Source organism: Carassius carassius, unplaced genomic scaffold (genome assembly GCF_963082965.1).
Source record: "Carassius carassius unplaced genomic scaffold, fCarCar2.1 SCAFFOLD_57, whole genome shotgun sequence".
NCBI classification, from domain to species: domain Eukaryota; kingdom Metazoa; phylum Chordata; class Actinopteri; order Cypriniformes; family Cyprinidae; genus Carassius; species Carassius carassius.
Genome location: NW_026775196.1, coordinates 835,001 through 842,500, shown reverse-complemented (window position 1 = coordinate 842,500; position 7,500 = coordinate 835,001). Strand labels below are relative to the sequence as shown.

The following is a 7,500-nucleotide window of genomic DNA, read 5'->3' as shown; positions in this document are numbered from 1 at the left end:
TTTTTTTTTTTTTTTTTTTTTTGCACGATTATTATATAATTAGTGAAAAAATTCCAAAAAGTAAAAAAATTTGAAAAATTTCCAAAAAGCTTTCAGCACCTGGTATTCCCAGGCGGTTTCCCATCCAAGTACTAAACAGGCATAGCCAGGTATGGCCGTAAGCGAAGGCTGCTGAAGAGAGAGGGCTATTTAAAGATCAGCCACTCTAATCTCCAGTTCAATATATAAGTAGGGAAGAAAACCCAAAAGCTTACAGCACCTGGTATTATTCTCAGGCAGTCTCCCATCCAAGTAATAACCAGAACCAAACATTCTAAGATTCAGAGATCTGGCATTGACTCTTTTTTTTTTTTCAAGATTATTACATAACTAATGAAAATTTTCCAAAAAGCTTACAGCACCTGGTATTCCCAGGCGGTCTCCCATCCAAGTACTAACCAGGCCCAAACCTGCTTAGCTTCCGAGATCAGACGAGATCGGGCATAGCCAAGTTGGTATGGCCGTAAACGAAAGCTGCTGCAAAGAGAGGGCTAATTAAAGATCAGCCACTGTAATCTCCAGTTCATTATATAAGTTCGGAATAAAACCCAAAAGCTTACAGCACCTGGTAATCCCAGGCGGTCTCCCATCCAAGTACTAACCAGGCCCAAACCTGCTTAGCTTCCGAGATCAGACGAGATCGGGCATAGCCAGGTTGGTATGGCCGTAAGCGAAAGCTGCTGCAAAGAGAGGGCTAATTAAAGATCAGCCACTGTAATCTCCAGTACATTATATAAATAGGGACGAAAACCCTAAAGCTTACAGCACCTGGCAATCCCAGGCAGTCTCCCATCCAAGTAGTAACCAGAACCAAACATGCTAAGATTCAGACATCGGGCATTGACTCTTTTTTTTTTTTTTTTGCACGATTATTATATAATTAGTGAAAAAATTCCAAAAAGTAAAAAAATTTGAAAAATTTCCAAAAAGCTTTCAGCACCTGGTATTCCCAGGCGGTTTCCAATCCAAGTACTAAACAGGCATAGCCAGGTATGGCCGTAAGCGAAGGCTGCTGCAGAGAGAGGGCTATTTAAAGATCAGCCACTCTAATCTCCAGTTCAATATATAAGTAGGGAAGAAAACCCAAAAGCTTACAGCACCTGGTATTATTCTCAGGCAGTCTCCCATCCAAGTAATAACCAGAACCAAACATTCTAAGATTCAGAGATCTGGCATTGACTCTTTTTTTTTTTTTTTCAAGATTATTACATAACTAATGAAAATTTTCCAAAAAGCTTACAGCACCTGGTATTCCCAGGCGGTCTCCCATCCAAGTACTAACCAAGCCCAAACCTGCTTAGCTTCCGAGATCAGACGAGATCAGGCATAGCCAGGTTGGTATGGCCGTAAGCGAAACCTGCTGCAAAGAGAGGGCTATTTAAAGATCAGACACTCTAATCTCCAGTTCATTATATAAGTTCGGAATAAAACACAAAAGCTTACAGCACCTGGTATTCCCAGGCGGTCTCCCATCCAAGTACTAACCAGGCCCAAACCTGCTTAGCTTCCGAGATCAGACGAGATCGGGCATAGCCAGGTTGGTATGGCCGTAAGCGAAAGCTGCTGCAAAGAGAGGGCTAATTAAAGATCAGCCACTGTAATCTCCAGTTCATTATATAAGTTCGGAATAAAACCCAAAAGCTTACAGCACCTGGTATTCCCAGGCGGTCTCCCATCCAAGTACTAACCAGGCCCAAACCTGCTTAGCTTCCGAGATCAGACGAGATCGGGCATAGCCAGGTTGGTATGGCCGTAAGCGAAAGCTGCTGCAAAGAGAGGGCTAATTAAAGATCAGCCACTGTAATCTCCAGTACATTATATAAATAGGGACGAAAACCCTAAAGCTTACAGCACCTGGCAATCCCAGGCAGTCTCCCATCCAAGTAGTAACCAGAACCAAACATGCTAAGATTCAGACATCGGGCATTGACTCTTTTTTTTTTTTTTTTTTTTTTGCACGATTATTATATAATTAGTGAAAAAATTCCAAAAAGTAAAAAAATGTGAAAAATTTCCAAAAAGCTTTCAGCACCTGGTATTCCCAGGCGGTTTCCCATCCAAGTACTAAACAGGCATAGCCAGGTATGGCCGTAAGCGAATGCTGCTGAAGAGAGAGGGCTATTTAAAGATCAGCCACTCTAATATCCAGTTCAATATATAAGTAGGGAAGAAAACCCAAAAGCTTACAGCACCTGGTATTATTCTCAGGCAGTCTCCCATCCAAGTAATAACCAGAACCAAACATTCTAAGATTCAGAGATCTGGCATTGACTCTTTTTTTTTTTTCAAGATTATTACATAACTAATGAAAATTTTCCAAAAAGCTCACAGCACCTGGTATTCCCAGGCGGTCTCCCATCCAAGTACTAACCAGGCCCAAACCTGCTTAGCTTCCGAGATCAGACGAGATCGGGCATAGCCAGGTTGGTATGGCCGTAAGCGAAAGCTGCTGCAAAGAGAGGGCTAATTAAAGATCAGCCACTGTAATCTCCAGTTCATTATATAAGTTCGGAATAAAACCCAAAACCTTACAGCACCTGGTATTCCCAGGCGGTCTCCCATCCAAGTACTAACCAGGCCCAAACCTGCTTAGCTTCCGAGATCAGACGAGATCGGGCATAGCCAGGTTGGTATGGCCGTAAGCGAAAGCTGCTGCAAAGAGAGGGCTAATTAAAGATCAGCCACTGTAATCTCCAGTACATTATATAAATAGGGACGAAAACCCTAAAGCTTACAGCACCTGGCAATCCCAGGCAGTCTCCCATCCAAGAAGTAACCAGAACCAAACATGCTAAGATTCAGACATCGGGCATTGACTCTTTTTTTTTTTTTTGCACGATTATTATATAATTAGTGAAAAAATTCCAAAAAGTAAAAAAATTTGAAAAATTTCCAAAAAGCTTTCAGCACCTGGTATTCCCAGGCGGTTTCCAATCCAAGTACTAAACAGGCATAGCCAGGTATGGCCGTAAGCGAAGGCTGCTGCAGAGAGAGGGCTATTTAAAGATCAGCCACTCTAATCTCCAGTTCAATATATAAGTAGGGAAGAAAACCCAAAAGCTTACAGCACCTGGTATTATTCTCAGGCAGTCTCCCATCCAAGTAATAACCAGAACCAAACATTCTAAGATTCAGAGATCTGGCATTGACTCTTTTTTTTTTTTTTCAAGATTATTACATAACTAATGAAAATTTTCCAAAAAGCTTACAGCACCTGGTATTCCCAGGCGGTCTCCCATCCAAGTACTAACCAAGCCCAAACCTGCTTAGCTTCCGAGATCAGACGAGATCAGGCATAGCCAGGTTGGTATGGCCGTAAGCGAAAGCTGCTGCAAAGAGAGGGCTAATTAAAGATCAGCCACTGTAATCTCCAGTTCATTATATAAGTTCGGAATAAAACCCAAAAGCTTACAGCACCTGGTATTCCCAGGCGGTCTCCCATCCAAGTTCTAACCAGGCCCAAACCTGCTTAGCTTCCGAGATCAGACGAGATCGGGCATAGCCAGGTTGGTATGGCCGTAAGCGAAAGCTGCTGCAAAGAGAGGGCTAATTAAAGATCAGCCACTGTAATCTCCAGTACATTATATAAATAGGGACGAAAACCCTAAAGCTTACAGCACCTGGCAATCCCAGGCAGTCTCCCATCCAAGTAGTAACCAGAACCAAACATGCTAAGATTCAGACATCGGGCATTGACTCTTTTTTTTTTTTTCAAGATTATTACATAACTAATGAAAATTTTCCAAAAAGCTTACAGCACCTGGTATTCCCAGGCGGTCTCCCATCCAAGTACTAACCAGGCCCAAACCTGCTTAGCTTCCGAGATCAGACGAGATCGGGCATAGCCAGGTTGGTATGGCCGTAAGCGAAAGCTGCTGCAAAGAGAGGGCTAATTAAAGATCAGCCACTGTAATCTCCAGTACATTATATAAATAGGGACGAAAACCCTAAAGCTTACAGCACCTGGCAATCCCAGGCAGTCTCCCATCCAAGTAGTAACCAGAACCAAACATGCTAAGATTCAGACATCGGGCATTGACTCTTTTTTTTTTTTTTTGCACGATTATTATATAATTAGTGAAAAAATTCCAAAAAGTAAAAAAATTTGAAAAATTTCCAAAAAGCTTTCAGCACCTGGTATTCCCAGGCGGTTTCCCATCCAAGTACTAAACAGGCATAGCCAGGTATGGCCGTAAGCGAAGGCTGCTGAAGAGAGAGGGCTATTTAAAGATCAGCCACTCTAATCTCCAGTTCAATATATAAGTAGGGAAGAAAACCCAAAAGCTTACAGCACCTGGTATTATTCTCAGGCAGTCTCCCATCCAAGTAATAACCAGAACCAAACATTATAAGATTCAGAGATCTGGCATTGACTCTTTTTTTTTTTTTTTCAAGATTATTACATAACTAATGAAAATTTTCCAAAAAGCTTACAGCACCTGGTATTCCCAGGCGGTCTCCCATCCAAGTACTAACCAAGCCCAAACTGCTTAGCTTCCGAGATCAGACGAGATCAGGCATAGCCAGGTTGTTATGGCCGTAAGCGAAACCTGCTGCAAAGAGAGGGCTATTTAAAGATCAGACACTCTAATCTCCAGTTCATTATATAAGTTCGGAATAAAACCCAAAAGCTTACAGCACCTGGTATTCCCAGGCGGTCTCCCATCCAAGTTCTAACCAGGCCCAAACCTGCTTAGCTTCCGAGATCAGACGAGATCGGGCATAGCCAGGTTGGTATGGCCGTAAGCGAAAGCTGCTGCAAAGAGAGGGCTAATTAAAGATCAGCCACTGTAATCTCCAGTACATTATATAAATAGGGACGAAAACCCTAAAGCTTACAGCACCTGGCAATCCCAGGCAGTCTCCCATCCAAGTAGTAACCAGAACCAAACATGCTAAGATTCAGACATCGGGCATTGACTCTTTTTTTTTTTTTTTTTTTTTTTTTTTGCACGATTATTATATAATTAGTGAAAAAATTCCAAAAAGTAAAAAAATTTGAAAAATTTCCAAAAAGCTTTCAGCACCTGGTATTCCCAGGCGGTTTCCCATCCAAGTACTAAACAGGCATAGCCAGGTATGGCCGTAAGCGAAGGCTGCTGAAGAGAGAGGGCTATTTAAAGATCAGCCACTCTAATCTCCAGTTCAATATATAAGTAGGGAAGAAAACCCAAAAGCTTACAGCACCTGGTATTATTCTCAGGCAGTCTCCCATCCAAGTAATAACCAGAACCAAACATTCTAAGATTCAGAGATCTGGCATTGACTCTTTTTTTTTTTTCAAGATTATTACATAACTAATGAAAATTTTCCAAAAAGCTCACAGCACCTGGTATTCCCAGGCGGTCTCCCATCCAAGTACTAACCAGGCCCAAACCTGCTTAGCTTCCGAGATCAGACGAGATCGGGCATAGCCAGGTTGGTATGGCCGTAAGCGAAAGCTGCTGCAAAGAGAGGGCTAATTAAAGATCAGCCACTGTAATCTCCAGTTCATTATATAAGTTCGGAATAAAACCCAAAAGCTTACAGCACCTGGTATTCCCAGGCGGTCTCCCATCCAAGTACTAACCAGGCCCAAACCTGCTTAGCTTCCGAGATCAGACGAGATCGGGCATAGCCAGGTTGGTATGGCCGTAAGCGAAAGCTGCTGCAAAGAGAGGGCTAATTAAAGATCAGCCACTGTAATCTCCAGTACATTATATAAATAGGGACGAAAACCCTAAAGCTTACAGCACCTGGCAATCCCAGGCAGTCTCCCATCCAAGTAGTAACCAGAACCAAACATGCTAAGATTCAGACATCGGGCATTGACTCTTTTTTTTTTTTTTTGCACGATTATTATATAATTAGTGAAAAAATTCCAAAAAGTAAAAAAATTTGAAAAATTTCCAAAAAGCTTTCAGCACCTGGTATTCCCAGGCGGTTTCCAATCCAAGTACTAAACAGGCATAGCCAGGTATGGCCGTAAGCGAAGGCTGCTGCAGAGAGAGGGCTATTTAAAGATCAGCCACTCTAATCTCCAGTTCAATATATAAGTAGGGAAGAAAACCCAAAAGCTTACAGCACCTGGTATTATTCTCAGGCAGTCTCCCATCCAAGTAATAACCAGAACCAAACATTCTAAGATTCAGAGATCTGGCATTGACTCTTTTTTTTTTTTTTCAAGATTATTACATAACTAATGAAAATTTTCCAAAAAGCTTACAGCACCTGGTATTCCCAGGCGGTCTCCCATCCAAGTACTAACCAAGCCCAAACCTGCTTAGCTTCCGAGATCAGACGAGATCAGGCATAGCCAGGTTGGTATGGCCGTAAGCGAAAGCTGCTGCAAAGAGAGGGCTAATTAAAGATCAGCCACTGTAATCTCCAGTTCATTATATAAGTTCGGAATAAAACCCAAAAGCTTACAGCACCTGGTATTCCCAGGCGGTCTCCCATCCAAGTACTAACCAGGCCCAAACCTGCTTAGCTTCCGAGATCAGACGAGATCGGGCATAGCCAGGTTGGTATGGCCGTAAGCGAAAGCTGCTGCAAAGAGAGGGCTAATTAAAGATCAGCCACTGTAATCTCCAGTACATTATATAAATAGGGACGAAAACCCTAAAGCTTACAGCACCTGGCAATCCCAGGCAGTCTCCCATCCAAGTAGTGACCAGAACCAAACATGCTAAGATTCAGACATCGGGTATTGACTCTTTTTTTTTTTTTTTTTTTTTTGCACGATTATTATATAATTAGTGAAAAAATTCCAAAAAGTAAAAAAATTTGAAAAATTTCCAAAAAGCTTTCAGCACCTGGTATTCCCAGGCGGTTTCCCATCCAAGTACTAAACAGGCATAGCCAGGTATGGCCGTAAGCGAAGGCTGCTGAAGAGAGAGGGCTATTTAAAGATCAGCCACTCTAATCTCCAGTTCAATATATAAGTAGGGAAGAAAACCCAAAAGCATACAGCACCTGGTATTATTCTCAGGCAGTCTCCCATCCAAGTAATAACCAGAACCAAACATTCTAAGATTCAGAGATCTGGCATTGACTCTTTTTTTTTTTTTTCAAGATTATTACATAACTAATGAAAATTTTCCAAAAAGCTTACAGCACCTGGTATTCCCAGGCGGTCTCCCATCCAAGTACTAACCAAGCCCAAACTGCTTAGCTTCCGAGATCAGAAGAGATCAGGCATAGCCAGGTTGTTATGGCCATAAGCGAAACCTGCTGCAAAGAGAGGGCTATTTAAAGATCAGACACTCTAATCTCCAGTTCATTATATAAGTTCGGAATAAAACCCAAAAGCTTACAGCACCTGGTATTCCCAGGCGGTCTCCCATCCAAGTTCTAACCAGGCCCAAACCTGCTTAGCTTCCGAGATCAGACGAGATCGGGCATAGCCAGGTTGGTATGGCCGTAAGCGAAAGCTGCTGCAAAGAGAGGGCTAATTAAAGATCAGCCACTGTAATCTCCAGT

General features: G+C 42.3%; 16 non-coding genes and 2 pseudogenes across 16 annotated transcripts; all 18 read right to left on the bottom strand.

Annotated features, from left to right (window-relative positions):
* Nucleotides 1-389: 389 nt before the first annotated feature.
* Nucleotides 390-508, bottom strand: LOC132137875 (5S ribosomal RNA). The gene has a single exon (XR_009432193.1). It is a non-coding gene; the product is annotated as a 5S ribosomal RNA (ribosomal RNA).
* An 84-nt stretch (nucleotides 509-592) lies between these two features.
* LOC132138365 (5S ribosomal RNA) lies at nucleotides 593-711 on the bottom strand. Its single transcript, XR_009432661.1, has one exon. It is a non-coding gene; the product is annotated as a 5S ribosomal RNA (ribosomal RNA).
* Nucleotides 712-1,272: 561 nt separating this feature from the next.
* Nucleotides 1,273-1,391, bottom strand: LOC132138147 (5S ribosomal RNA). Its single transcript, XR_009432453.1, has one exon. It is a non-coding gene; the product is annotated as a 5S ribosomal RNA (ribosomal RNA).
* Nucleotides 1,392-1,475: 84 nt separating this feature from the next.
* Nucleotides 1,476-1,594, bottom strand: LOC132139354 (5S ribosomal RNA). The gene has a single exon (XR_009433576.1). It is a non-coding gene; the product is annotated as a 5S ribosomal RNA (ribosomal RNA).
* Nucleotides 1,595-1,678: 84 nt separating this feature from the next.
* LOC132139353 (5S ribosomal RNA) lies at nucleotides 1,679-1,797 on the bottom strand. The gene has a single exon (XR_009433575.1). It is a non-coding gene; the product is annotated as a 5S ribosomal RNA (ribosomal RNA).
* A 564-nt stretch (nucleotides 1,798-2,361) lies between these two features.
* LOC132137714 (5S ribosomal RNA) lies at nucleotides 2,362-2,480 on the bottom strand. The gene has a single exon (XR_009432040.1). It is a non-coding gene; the product is annotated as a 5S ribosomal RNA (ribosomal RNA).
* An 84-nt stretch (nucleotides 2,481-2,564) lies between these two features.
* Nucleotides 2,565-2,683, bottom strand: LOC132137964 (5S ribosomal RNA). Its single transcript, XR_009432280.1, has one exon. It is a non-coding gene; the product is annotated as a 5S ribosomal RNA (ribosomal RNA).
* A 558-nt stretch (nucleotides 2,684-3,241) lies between these two features.
* On the bottom strand, nucleotides 3,242-3,360 carry LOC132138146 (5S ribosomal RNA). Its single transcript, XR_009432452.1, has one exon. It is a non-coding gene; the product is annotated as a 5S ribosomal RNA (ribosomal RNA).
* An 84-nt stretch (nucleotides 3,361-3,444) lies between these two features.
* On the bottom strand, nucleotides 3,445-3,563 carry LOC132138547 (5S ribosomal RNA). Its single transcript, XR_009432835.1, has one exon. It is a non-coding gene; the product is annotated as a 5S ribosomal RNA (ribosomal RNA).
* A 224-nt stretch (nucleotides 3,564-3,787) lies between these two features.
* LOC132139350 (5S ribosomal RNA) lies at nucleotides 3,788-3,906 on the bottom strand. The gene has a single exon (XR_009433573.1). It is a non-coding gene; the product is annotated as a 5S ribosomal RNA (ribosomal RNA).
* A 560-nt stretch (nucleotides 3,907-4,466) lies between these two features.
* LOC132139019 (5S ribosomal RNA) lies at nucleotides 4,467-4,584 on the bottom strand (annotated as a pseudogene).
* An 84-nt stretch (nucleotides 4,585-4,668) lies between these two features.
* Nucleotides 4,669-4,787, bottom strand: LOC132138545 (5S ribosomal RNA). The gene has a single exon (XR_009432833.1). It is a non-coding gene; the product is annotated as a 5S ribosomal RNA (ribosomal RNA).
* Nucleotides 4,788-5,356: 569 nt separating this feature from the next.
* On the bottom strand, nucleotides 5,357-5,475 carry LOC132137712 (5S ribosomal RNA). Its single transcript, XR_009432038.1, has one exon. It is a non-coding gene; the product is annotated as a 5S ribosomal RNA (ribosomal RNA).
* An 84-nt stretch (nucleotides 5,476-5,559) lies between these two features.
* LOC132139349 (5S ribosomal RNA) lies at nucleotides 5,560-5,678 on the bottom strand. The gene has a single exon (XR_009433572.1). It is a non-coding gene; the product is annotated as a 5S ribosomal RNA (ribosomal RNA).
* A 559-nt stretch (nucleotides 5,679-6,237) lies between these two features.
* Nucleotides 6,238-6,356, bottom strand: LOC132138144 (5S ribosomal RNA). The gene has a single exon (XR_009432450.1). It is a non-coding gene; the product is annotated as a 5S ribosomal RNA (ribosomal RNA).
* Nucleotides 6,357-6,440: 84 nt separating this feature from the next.
* LOC132139348 (5S ribosomal RNA) lies at nucleotides 6,441-6,559 on the bottom strand. Its single transcript, XR_009433571.1, has one exon. It is a non-coding gene; the product is annotated as a 5S ribosomal RNA (ribosomal RNA).
* A 566-nt stretch (nucleotides 6,560-7,125) lies between these two features.
* LOC132139025 (5S ribosomal RNA) lies at nucleotides 7,126-7,243 on the bottom strand (annotated as a pseudogene).
* An 84-nt stretch (nucleotides 7,244-7,327) lies between these two features.
* LOC132138544 (5S ribosomal RNA) lies at nucleotides 7,328-7,446 on the bottom strand. Its single transcript, XR_009432832.1, has one exon. It is a non-coding gene; the product is annotated as a 5S ribosomal RNA (ribosomal RNA).
* Between the last annotated feature and the right edge of the window lie 54 nt (nucleotides 7,447-7,500).